Source organism: Pongo abelii, chromosome 9 (assembly GCF_028885655.2).
Source record: "Pongo abelii isolate AG06213 chromosome 9, NHGRI_mPonAbe1-v2.0_pri, whole genome shotgun sequence".
NCBI classification, from domain to species: Eukaryota; Metazoa; Chordata; class Mammalia; order Primates; family Hominidae; genus Pongo; species Pongo abelii.
Window position 1 is genome coordinate 1,464,135 of NC_071994.2, and position 13,257 is coordinate 1,477,391.

Here is a 13,257-nt window from a genome sequence, read left to right on the forward strand (position 1 = left end):
AACCCATCGTTCCTGAGGACGAGGAACCCTTGGTGGCCCTGCCTGCTCCTAGGTGCTGGCCTCTTCCAGTAACGGCTCCCCTGAAAGTGGTTGTCCTAGGGGATGCTTCAGGCAGCCCCCCCCCAGGTTCCATCCACATTCCTTCCTGCCCCATTGGGTGCCAGCAATCCTGGTGACAGCCTGCCTGACTTGGACAGGTTGTTTAATGTCCCTGTGCCTCAGCTTCCTTTTTAGTGGAATGGGAATGATATTAGCAAACTTGTCCTAAGAAATCCCTCATTAGGCCCCTGGTGCAGGTGGAGATGAGGAGCCATGGGGGAGCGGGTGGACATGCTGGGCACGTGGCCCCTGGCTCGGGCAGCTCTCCTGCCTTGGCCCGGCCCTCCTCCCCTGAGGATGGTGTACTGCCCAGTGCACCCCATGCATGTCTTCGTGTGTCCCGCCCAGATCACATGTGTGCTATCTCATGGTGTTACATATTGTCTGATCTGGAGCCCAGTGGCAAGCTGGAACGTGCATCTCTAAGAATCACGTTTATTTCTTAAGAGGATAGGGCTTTGCTCCAAAGCCTTGGGGCCCTCCTAGCTCGCCCTCCTAGTAGAGCTTGCCACCATCTCCACGTAGCAGTACATGGGGCACCACTGGATCTGTTGAGTCAGAAGTGACAAGTGGCCAGGTGTGGTGGCTCATGTCTGTCATCCCAGCACATTGAGAGGCCGAGGTGGGTGGATCCCTTGAGGTCAGGAGTTCGTGACCAGCCTGGCCAACATGGTCTACTAAAAATACAAAAATTAGCCGGGCGTGGTGGTGGGCACCTGTAATCCCAGCTACTCAGGAGGCTGAGGCAGGAAAATCGTTTGAACCCAGGAGGAGGAGGCTGCAGTGAGCTGAGACCACACCACTGCACTCCAGCCTGGGTGACAGAGGAAGGCTCCATCTCAAAAAAAAAAAGGAAAAGAAAAGAAAAGAAAAAGGCTGGGTGCGGTGGCTCACGCCTGTAATCCCAGCACTTTGGGAGGCCAAGGTGGGTGGACTACCTGAGCTCAGGAGTTTGTGACCAGCCTGGCCAACATGGTGAAACCCCATCTCTACTAAAAACACAAAAATTAGCCAGGCATGGTGGCAGGCACCTGTAATCCCAGCTACTTGGGAGGCTGAGGCAGGAGAATCGCTTGAACCCAGGAGGTTGAGGTTGCAGTGAGCCAAGACCATGCCATTGCACTCTAGTGTGGGCAACAAGAATGAGACAAAAAAAAAAAAAAAGTGGCAAGTGACAAAACTGCTTGTACTGCAGCCCCAGCTAAACCTTGTTTTCAATCTGGGGCACATTTAAAGCTTTTGTGCACTCTTGGGTCTCTTGCTAATTAGTTAAGAACAGCACATTCAGTAAGCACTGGTCAGAGAGGGTAGGTTAGCTACCCCACGTCTACTTCCATTTCCTTTTTCTTCTCTTTGCTTCTCCCCCTCTTCCTCCTCCTTCCTCCTCCTCTTGTTACTTAGTAATTGAATGCTGAGCAATATGACCACAGGAAAAACTATTTTACCCAGCTTCCCAGGTAGGCAACGTGGCCAATGAGATGTAAGGTGAAGTTATTGCATAGCTTCCAGGAAATCCTTTTTGTCCTTCCTGTCTACCCCAACCCTGTCCCAGTCTCCTGCTTCCTGACCAGAATAGAAAAAAAAAATGATGGCTGGAGCTCTTGCAGCCACCTTGGAGCATGAGGAAGTGATGATGGAGAGCAGAAAGGCAGAAAGAACCTGGGTTCCTGCTGAAACTCAGAACCCTCCACGACAGTCCTGATTCTCTTACCAAGGTGCTTATGTTATGTGAAAGAAATATGGATTAAATCATTGTTCTTCCAAATTTCTGCTACTTGAAGGAAAAGACAATGTCTAATTGACACATCCATCAGTGTATCATGGTGCTGGAGGTGAAACAGCCCATCCTTTACTTTGAAAAGAATGTTTTCATATTCTCAGATCATTAGATCCCCAAAATGTTGCCAAGTCCCTAAATGTTCATGGGAAATATCTCCTGGAAAGCACATGTATTTTTTTTTCTCTTTTTCTTTTTTTTTTTAGACAGAGTCTTGATCTGTTGCTAGGCTGGAGTACAGTGGCACAATCTCGGCTTACTGCAGCCTCTGCCTCCTGGGCTCCAGGGATCCTCCTGCCTCAGCCTCCCACGTAGCTGGGATTACAGGCGTGTGCCACCACACCTGGCTAATTTTTGTATTTTTAGTAGAGACAGGGTTTCACCATGTTGGTCAGGCTGGTCTCGAACTCCTGACCTCGTGATCTGCCCACCTCGGCCTCCCAAAGTACTGGTATTACAGGCGTGAGCCACCGCACCTGGCCACACATGTATTATTTAGCATCTAGAGTATCTAGGTCCTTGGATCCGGGGCCTGTGAACATGGCATCATTCATGTGATGTGATATCCTGAGAGACAATCAAAATCTGTGTGGACAAGGCCGGGCACGGTGGCTGACGCCTATGATCCCAGCACTGTAGGAGGCCGAGGTGGGCGGATCATAAGGTCAGGAGTTTGAGACCAGCCTGACCAACATGGTGAAACCCCATCTCTACTAAAAATACAAAAATTAGCTGGGCGTGGTGGCAGGCGCCTGTGATCCCAGCACTTTGGGAGGCTGAGGCGGGTTGGAGACCAGCCTGGGCAACATGGTGAAGCCACATCTCTACTAAAAATACAAAAAAAAAATTAGCTGGGCGTGGTGGCATGCACCTGTAATCCCAGCTACTCCGAAGGCTGAGGCAGGAGAATTGCTTGAACCCTGGAGGCAGAGATTGCAGTGAGCTGAGATGGCGCCACTGCACTCCAGCCTGGTGACAAGAGTGAAACTGTCTCAAAAAAAAAAAAAAAAAAAAGTCGGTGTGGACGAAATTGTGGCAGAGCAAATTCGAGTTTGTAGGACCCTGAGGCCTGAGTGGGGAGGTATACTGCCAATTTCTCCAAATAAAGACTCCCTGCTTCTGATGTTATCTGTTTATTGGGATTGAGGTGGGTGTGGCTGCCTGATCAGTAGCTGAATCATAACTGTTGATTGGCTCCAATAAGGACACCACATCTGGAAGAACAGCTGCAGTTGGAATCATTACATCTTTCAATCCACTGTCAATCACCAACACCCTCTGTCTTCTGCACAGACAAGAAGTGGGAGTGAGACTGGAATCCTAGAGGGGCCCTTTCTCTGCAACTTTGGGGTCTGGGAGGGTGGCACCCATTTCTGGGCATCTCTGGAGATGAAGGTTTGCTTTTGGTTGACAGTTTTGGCAGGAAAGTAGACCTGTAGGGTTTCCCACTCAGCCCTCTCCTCCTTCGACTCACCCATTCATCTGACAAATAGGTAGTGAGTGCCAACTACGTACAAGGACAAGGCACTTGTAAGGCGCCTGGAGAACAGCAGTAGACACAACAGACTAAAGCCTCCCCTTGAGGAGCTGCAGAGTGTCAGTGAAAAAAATAATAAAGCAGGCAGCGCATTCAAAAATGACCAGTACCCTGGGGTAAACACAGCCAGGGAGAGGGTCACGGCACGCTCAGTGTCATGGGCTGATGCGTGTCCCCTGGAAAGATAAGAGGCAGTTCTAACCCCTAGTACCAGTAAGGTCTGAAGGGGACCTTATCTGGAAAAAGAGCCACTGCAGACGTCATTTGTTGTTGTTGTTTGTTTGAGATGGAGTTTTGCTCTTGTTGCCCAGGCTGGAGTACAATGGCACGATCTCGGCTCACTGCAACCTCTGCCTCCCAGGTTCAATTGATTCTCCTGCCTCAGCCTCCTGAGTAGCTGGGATTACAGGTGTGCACCACCATGCTTGGCTAATTTTTATGTTTTTAGTAGAGATGATGTTTCACCACATTGGCCAGGCTGGTCTCGATTATAGGCGTGAGCCCCCACGCTTGTCCACAGATGTCATTTGTTAAGATGAGGTCCTGGTGGAGTGGGGGCTTCCAATCCTATATGAGTGGTGACCTTATAAAAAGGAGGATTTTAGGCTGGGTGCGGTGGCTCACGCCTGTAATCCCAGCACTTTGGGAGGCAGAGGTGGGCGGATCACCTGAGATCAGGAGTTCGAGACCAGCCTGGCCAACATGGTGAAACCCCGTCTCTACTAAAAATACAAAAATTAGCTGGGCCTGGTGGTGGGCGCCTGTAATCCCAGCTACTCGGGAGGCTGAGGCAGGAGAATTGCTTGAACCCGAGAGGCGGAGGTTGTAGTGAGCCAGGATCACACCACTGCACTCCAGCCTGGGCAACAGAGAGACTCCGTCTCAAAAAAAAAAAATGGGTCAGGGGGAGTTTGGACACAGCCTCACATAGAGAAGACAGTGTGAAGAGACACAGGAAGGAGAAGGCCATCTACAACACAAACTGAGGAGGGACACCTGGAGCAGACCCTTCCTCACAGCCCTCAGAAGAAACCAGCCCTGGTGATGCTGACAATGTCAGACTTCTGGCCTCCAGGACTGAGAGACAGTTCATTTCTGGGGATTGAAGCCACCTCGTGACAGCCCCTGCCCTTTCTAATCAGGCTCCTTCCTTCTGCCTGGCTCTAGTGCAGCCCTGGGGGCTGCTGTGCCCACTGGGAGTTCCTGGCCAGAGAAGTGAGGGGCTTGATTTTCCCAATCATGCTTCCATCTAGACTGGGGACCCCTTAGAGGCAGGACCTGTGCGGAGATCCTCGGGCAGCTGTCCTCCACTGGGGGGTGGAAAGCTGAGGCTTCCAGGATAAGGATGACCTCATGGCATGTTTCAGGGGAAAGAGCTGATTCCCCAGTCAATCGCTGACTCCAGGATGCAGGCCAAGCCCTGTGGGGTCATTCACGGACTCTGCTGTGACCCTGTCTGTCCTTCTCTCGGGCCCACTCATTGCCTTTCGGGGCCAGCAGGGGACATAGCCGGTGCTCAGTGTCCCCTCTATGTCCCAGGCTGCGCCGCCGAGAGGCCTTGGCACGGGGTGGGCCTCGTGACACACACATTCTCCTATGCTGCAGAGCCTGGAGAACAATAGCTCCCTCTCACCTCTGAGCTGGTTCTTGTGCTTGGGACAGTCCCCAGTGAGGCTGAGGGTAGCCACAGCTGCCAGCGCCTGCCTGGGCAGCCCCTCCGTCCCCAGCACCCCCATGGTTCAGCATTCCCTTTACCTCCTAGACCTGAACAGGGTCTGATTTGGGGATGGTGGAGCAGAAGCCGGCCCTGCCTCCCGGTCCCAAGGTGCTGCCAGCTCTTCCAAGCCTTCAACAAACGCCTCAGACGCCCTCCTGCTAATCGCGCTGTACCCACTGTCCTGCTCCTGCTCCCTCACTTAATCCCCAGGCAGTGACAATCCAGGGAGGAGGCCGAGGCTCCTGGAGGGCCAGAGGCTTGTCCGAGGTCACTCAGCGAGTGGGCGGGGAGCCGGGGTTCCAGAAACATCTGCTCTCAAGCCTGCCATTGTCCCACCATGACCTGCCTCCCAAAGGGATGCTCCTCCCTGGGTCTTGAGGAAACAGTCAAGGTGGTCAGCCTTGGGAGCAGGCTGGGCAGTGTTCTCTGGGCTTCAGTCGTCCCCGCCTCCCCTCCAGAGGCCAGGACAGCCCCTGCATTTGGCTTAGCTCTCCGTGGGGGCCTGGTGCCCCTGGGGTGACCAGAATGCAGGCAGGGCATGAGGATGCTGATAATCAGTGTCACCTGGGATTATGGCTGGGGCCTTCCCATGAGCCAGGTGCAGCCGAAAGCTCTGTGTGCATGACCCAAAGCAGCTGCCAGTGCTCTCTGAGAGGGTGCCCTCTGCCTCCCTATCTCCAGGTGTGGCTAAGTAAACGGGCCACTGCGGCACCACAGGGAGGCAGGTTGGGTGCTCCTGCTCATCTCTGGTGGATGCTGCTACCCACATCCAGGGCTGTCACCTGCCCATTCACGCAGGGCCCTCCAGGTCACTTCCTCCCCGAGGACCTGCAGGTGGCTGCAACAACCCCCATCAAAGCTCCTGCTAGCCAGGATACACTGAGGTCCAGTAGAGGGAGGGCTGGAGCCTCTGCTCCCAGAAAGCTGCCCTGTCCTGGCCAGTAGCAGTGGTTCATGCCTGTAATCCCAGCACTTTGGGAGGCTGAGGCAGGTGGATCACCTGAGGTCTGGAGTTCAAGACCAGCCTAGCCAACATGGTGAAACCCTGTCTCTACTGAAAATACAAAAATTAGCCAGGCATGGTGGCGCATGCCTGTAGTCCCAGCTACTCGGGAGGCTGAGGCAGGAGAATCGCTTGAACCTGGGAGGCAGAGGTTGCAGTGAGCCGAGATCGTGCCACTGCACTCTAGCCTGGGTGACAGAGCAAGACTGTCTCATATATATATACACACACACACATATATATGTATATATATAAAATATGTTTATTATTTTATACGCACACACGTGTGTGTGTGTGTATGTGTGTGTGTGTGTATATATATATATATATATATTCGAGACAGGGTGTGGCTCTGCTGCCCAGGCTGGAGTGCAACGGCACCATCGCAGCTCACTGCAGCCTCCACCTCCTGGGTACAAACAATCCTCCTGCATTGGCCTCTCAAAGCCTTGGGATTACGGGTGTGAGCCACTGTGCCCCATCTCTGAGCATATCTTTCTGGGGCACACAATTCAACTTGTAACAGGTGCAGTTACCGGCCACATGATTCAAAGCATGTAGGGTGTGCTTTACCTGAGGCTTAGACGGGGCTCATCTCCCTTGGGAATCATTCTTGCAAGGTGCCGGTGATCTGCAAATGCAGATGAGGCCTGAGGCTGGGGCACAGGCCACCTGCCAGTCGGCAAGTGCAGGATGGGCAGAGTCCTTGTCCAGACCTGGGCAGAGAGCGCTCAGGGCAGGCAGCGTCCAGGCTGCTTTGGGTTGCTCCTTGAGGCCCTGACCCCCAGGGTCACCTGCAGGCCATTCCTTGAAGCAAAGAGGTGACTGACCTGGGGAGTTGGGAACTTGCCCTTTGTGTCCCCAATGACCACCCTTCCTGCCACCCCCATCCGGCCAGGATCCACCACCCTTCCTGGCAGGTGGTGTCAGCCCCTAACAAACTGCCCTTTCAGGCAAGGACCTGCAGGTTTGCTCCCCTTGCCCTGGGGACAGAGTCTGAGATCCTTGGGAACTGGCCGTTCCCTGCCCCCTCCCCAGCTCCAGGAACTACTTCATCCTGTGCGCTTGACAGGGCGCCCAGCCCTAGGTGGGTGTGTGGTTGGTCAGGGGCTCCCGTGGCTGCAGTCGTGGGCTCCCCTGCACTGCGGGGCTTTGAATGTGCTGCTACTGTCAGGGAGGAGGAGCTCCTCTCCAAGAACTCCTGCTCATCACACAAGGCCTCTCTCACATGCCCCTTCCTCCAGGCAGCCTTCCCGCTGCCCCCTTCCTGAGTGGTGGCATCTTTTGTACACACCTGTCACAGAAACCACTGATCTCACAGTGATGACAGAGGCTTGTTTCCCATGCACTGGGGCTCCAAGGGGCCATCCCCAGCACCAGAAGGGTTCCATACATGTTAATGGAAAAAATCCACAAAAAGCAGGAACAGGAAAGTAAGTTACTGACATTTCACCCCTCCCCAATTCCCATTTTGCAGACAAGACCATGAGGCCCCAGAGGGCCCAGTGGGTGCGGCACAGTATGGAACTGGCCCCCACAGAGCTAGCCTGTGCACAGGCTCCCCGTCTCCCTATGGGAAGGAGGAGGCACCCAGGCCTGCTCCAGCTCCCTCTCCTGGATGGGGACACTGAGGCCCATTACACAGGCGGGGTACTGGCAGGACAGCTCTGCCCTCCAGGGTCCAGTGGGAGCTGCTGCTGCTCCCACAAGCCATGCAGAGCCTGGAGCCAGATTGGGAGAAGCTGTCCTGGTGGGAGCCTGTGCTCTGGGACACAGGGTGCACAGTGCAAATGGCCAAAGTGTGGCCTGGAGGCGAGGAGGGTCAGGGAGCAGTGAAGGAGCGGGGCCTCGGCCTCGTGAAGATGCACCCACACAGAAACTACAGATGGAGGCCAGGGGGCTCAGCCTTCCTCCTGGCTCTGCCTCTAGCCAGCTGGGGTTCACTATTGTCCCCTCCATCCACTGGGTAGGGACCCCTAGATTTCAGGTCCCCAAATGTACATGTCTCATCAACAGGTGCAGCAAACTCTGTAGGGAAACTTTGGAAATACAGATTCCTGAGCCCTGCCCCCACAGAGGCTGGCTGTGTAGGTCCCTGGGCCCTGCATTTAAAGATCCCCCAGGCATTGCTGGAGGGCAGGAGGGTGGGGATCCCCGGACCAGATGGACCCTGACAGCCTGACAGCTTTTACTTATCAAACCCACGCGGGCCCCACCTCCTGGGATGCCGGCTCTGCAGACTCACCTCTGCGGAGCCCATTCCCAGGACTGGTTGCCAGCAGTGTGGTGAGGGCAGTCTGAAGGGCTCCCAGTGTTGGCCACAGAGCATGCACACGCCTCCTTCTCCCACCGATACCTGTTATGGGTGGGGTTGTGCCTCCCACATTCATATGTCGATGTCCTGACCCCCAGTACCTCAGAATGTGATCTCATTATTTGGAACTAGGGTCACTGCAGATGAACCTAGTTAAGATGAGGCCACACTGGAGTAGGGTGGGTGGATGGCCTTGTAAGAGGCTGCAGCGAGGGGCTGAGGCAGATGCTTCTTCCTGGTCCTCCATGGAGCCCACCTGCCTACACCTGTAGGCTCATGGCCTCCAGACCTCGAAGAGACGTTTCTTTTCTTTCTTTCTTTCTTTCTTTCTTTCTTTCTTTCTTTCTTTCTTTCTTTCTTTCTTTCTTTCTTTCTTTCTTTCTTTCCTTCTTTCTTTCTTTCTTTCTCTCTTTCTTTCTCTCTTTCTTTCCCTCTTTCTTTCCCTCTTTCTTCTTGTTTTGTTTTGTTTTGTTTTGTTTTGAGACGGAATTTTGCTCTGTCACCCAGGCTGGAATGCAGTGGCACGATCTCAGCTCACTGCAACCTCCACCTCCCGAGTTCAAGGGATTCTCCAGCCTTAGCCTCCTGAGTAGGTGGGATTACGGGCATCTGCCACTATGCCCGGCTTATTTTTGTAGTTTTAGTAGAGACTGGGGTTTCACCATGTTGGCCAGGCTGGTGTCTTACTCCTGACCTCAGGTGATCCGCCTGCCTCAGCCTCCCGAAGTGCTGGGATTCTAGGCCTGAGACACCTCGCGGGGCTGGAGAGACGTTTCTGCCGCAGCCTCCCGAAGTGCTGGGATTCTAGGCCTGAGCCACCGCGCAGGGCTGGAGAGACGTTTCTGTTGAAGCCGCCTGGTTTGCGGTGCTTGGCTCCAGCACCCTCAGGCCACACACAATATCCCAGGGCGGCACCCTCAATGCCAGGCCCTGCTAGGAAGTCAAGGGCCGAGGTGAACATGCCCTCTGCACGGTAGGGGATTCAGAGTGCCGCCCTGCACCTGGGCTGGGGGAGGAGGTCAGAGCACACCGGCAGACCAGGGAGGGGCCCTTCCAGGAATGTGCTTTGTAAACAGCTGGGTAGGACTGGGGCGGACTAAGGGGCCTGCAGGGTCTGGCGGAACCATCCAGGTGAGGGCGTGGCGGCGGGAGAGCCAAGAACAGCAACTAGGTGTACTGCTTACCTAAGAAGGAGGGGTGGCCGCGAAGGGGGTTGGAGGCGTTGGGATGGGGGCCTAGTCAGACGCAGGTGGCCGCTGCCATTTGGCATTGCCCGGTCTGGAGGACAGGGAGAAAACCTGGCTGGAGACACAGCTGGTCACCGACTGCGTGAGTCCCTGAGGCCGCGGTGTGGGCGACCTTCCTGCGGGACCCGCAAGCCCAGAGCAGGTGCAGGTTGTGGGTACAGCTGAGGCAGCCGAAGGACCAAGGGGAGGGCCTTAGAAGGAGGGTGGGCTGGGGGCGCGGGGTGGAGACAGGGCTGTGCCTTCCTCCCAGCAGGTGGGTTCCTGACGGGTGGGCGTGCGTGCAGGGCCGCCGGCCAGAGAACCAGCCCCAGCCTCGGCGGGCGCGGGCAGCAGATGGCGCTGCCGGGCTGCACTCCGCCTCGGGTTCGGGGAGCGCCGGGTGGGGGTGGCGGGCGAGCCCAAGTCGAAGCCCGAGGCGGGAGAAGAGCTCATACTACGTCCCCCGGGCCGGACGGGCGGGCTCCGGAGGGGCTCTCGCCCCGCCCATGCGGGACAGGTGTTTGCCCACCTAGGTCCCGGACTCGGAGCCGTGCTGCCCACGTGCTCGGAGCGGAGCAGGTGCTCCCCGCGCCCGCCCTCCACGCCAGCAGTGCCTGGGGACCCGGACCCGCGAGGGGCGCGCAGGACGCGGGAGCCGAGGAGCAGCGGCGCTTTGAGGATGGAGAGCGCCGCGGAGGGCGGTCTGGGAGTGGGCGCGGCCCCGCCAGGCGTGAGGTCATCGTGAGCAGCTGGCGCACCCCCGGCGCCTGCCTCCCGATCCTCGGAGCCCCCGGCTGCGCCCCGCGGCGCGCGCAGGTTGGGCAGGTTCTGGGCTCTGGGCGGCGGGGCGTGGAGGAGCCCTGGGGCGGGATTGTGACTGGGCGCTTCCTGCGGGGTTGGCGGCCCAGACGCCGGCGCCACCCGCGCTACCCAGCGATGCTCTGGGCCCCCTACGTCGGGGCTGACCTCACCGCCTATGCTGGCGGACCCCGCCTGCGCTAATGGGACCGCGCCCACCCTACACTGGCCTGCAGCCGCCGTCCTCCCGGCTGCGGGGTCCTTGTCCTCAGGGAGGGCGGGGCCGCCACCAGCTGCCCGGAGAGGTGGGGGGACCCAAACCTCCCCTCGCCCACCCCAACCCCGTCCTACTGCCCTCAATCCTGCCCCTCCTGGAGTTTCCTGTTACGGCCCACACAGGCGAAGGGCCCCATCGGCCGCGCCTTGCCAGCCCTAATGCCCTTCGAGAGGCGGAGGCCCCGCAGTGGGAACCCGGACTGAAGTCACTCCCTGGCGCTGCTAGGGGCTCAGGGTGGAGGGCTCAGGGGTGTCCGGGAAGGGCCTTCGCCCTTCGGCCTCAAAGCCCCCCCAGTCCTGTGTTTCTGTTCCTCTTTTGGGCCCCCAGCTTGTGAGCGCCCGCTGGGTAGGTGGGCAAGAGATGACCGAGCAGAACCAGGCACCGGGGCCGTCCGGTTTGGGTCTGGCTTCCACACTGGCTGCAGTGCGCCCTGCCCCAGGCCGGCAAAGTCTCTGAGCCCCATTCCTGCCGCTGGCCGGAGGGTTGGGTTGGGCGAGGAAGATATAGAAACTGCCCCACAAGCCCCCCTCCCGCCCCCAGGACGCCGCCCCCACCGGCTAGGCGCTGGGCAGGCGTAGTGTCCACTGATCTCGCCAATCGGGCCTGTGTTCCAGGGCTGTCGGGGGTCTCCTGGGCCAGGGGCTTGACGGAGGGAGTTGGGTGGGGAGGGGGGAGAGGCACCGGAATCTCTTTCTGCTTGGGAGGGGGAGCGGGCAGATATCAGGAGGGGCCACTGCCCCGCAGATGACCCAGAGCCGAAGACCGGGGGCTGTGGCCAGCGCAGGCTCCACCCGCCCGGACCCTCGCGGTAGGGAGGCCCCGCCCACTCTCGGGCAGGTTCTTGACTTCACCCTGCTTCCCCAAACGTTTCCGGGTGCAAACGCCCCTCTGGGCTGGGGCGGGATGAGGGAGGGGAGCCCTAGAATGGAGTTTTGTTTTCCTCCTCTGGCATCAGGTGCTCAAGCCCAAGCTCCTCCCTCCACCCGCCTCTCGCCCTTCCCTGGCTTCTATTTCCAGCTCTCCTTGGCTATTTATAGCTGCGACCGGCCGGCAATTGCGTCAGTCAGGGGCAGGCTTCGGCCGGCGATGCCAATGGTGCCATCAGTGCCCCTACATTCCCCTACCCTTCCTGGGCAGTCACCTGCCCTGCGCCGTCCTGGTCGGAGGCCCCAGGTGTGTGGGGGGCGGGAGTGCGTTCTGCAGGTGCGCTCAGCCGTGAAGGCGCATGTGCTGGGGCAGAGTGGGAGGGCACTGGACTTGGTGGGGGGGGCAGCAGAATTCCTAGCGGGGAAGGGGTAAGCGGCGTCTTCCCCTTTCCTTCCCAGAGCTTCCTCTTGGGAGCTTCCAGGAGACAGTCCACTGTTCCTTGGTTTCACAGGTGGTGTCTGCAAAGACTGGGAGAGATGCCCCTGGACCTAGCACCCCTCCCCCTCCCCCCGCCCACCTTCCAGAATGAAGGCCCTTCCCTGAGTTCCTCTCCTCTCACCCCACTACTGAGGCTTCCCTCTCCCCAGCATTCTCAGTCAACTCCATTTCAGCTCCCATACCCCTTCCCTCCCTGAGGCCACCCCCAACCCAGCCCCTCTGGAGGGGGACATTGAAAGGTTCTGAAGCAAGACAAGTCTCCCTGCTCAGTTTGGAAGGACTGAAGGGCATCCACCCAGGCACCTGCCTAGTGTTTGGCAAAGGCCTGCCCTGGCATCACCCTGCTTGGGGGTGGGAGGCACACGCATGTTCCCCTCGCCCCACCAGGATCCCCTCTGAGCTCTGGTCCCCACAGTCAGGGGCTGCTCGCTTCACAAACAAGCCATCATCACACCTTCAGGGCCTAGTGTCTTCCACAGAGGCTCCTACACCAGGAGACCCATTCCCAGGGGCAGGAGTGGGGCTTGGGACTGTGGGCTGCCTTACAGGTCTAGACCCTCACCCCCAGGCCAAAAGGCTGTGCTTTCTCTGGAGGGACTATGCCGATGAGCCCCAGCTGCCTGCAGGGATAATTGAGTTTCCCCACGTGCTCCCATCACGGACACAAGGCATTTGCTGTGAAGCTCTGCTGAGAATCAGCCCCTCCTTTCCCATCCTCTGTCCAGGTCCTGCCCTGCCCTGTGCCCTGCGCCCTTCTGGGGAGGTTAGGGCACCCTCCGCTGGTGTCCATTGTATAAGCCCCTCAAAGACTCCATGGCTTCCCCTTAATAGCAAGTCCTCCCTTCATCTTGCCCACAAAGAACCACTCTTCTTAGACACTCCCCCAACCCACCTGCCATTCAGAGCCCCATCGAGATGCACCCTCTTTCCATCGGGCCTTGCCTTGGCCAGAGGCCTTCAGCTTCTGTCCGGCTCCCCGCAGGGCGCTCCTACCTCTGCCCTTTCTCCCATGCTGTGGGCCTTTGCAATGTCCTCCTGCCCTACCTGCCCCCAGCCCCTCCAAACACAACCTGGCCTTCAGAGGCCAAAACTCTCCTCCTGGAAGGCTTCCTGAGAACTGGCCCTCTTCTCCTGCTCAGAGTCT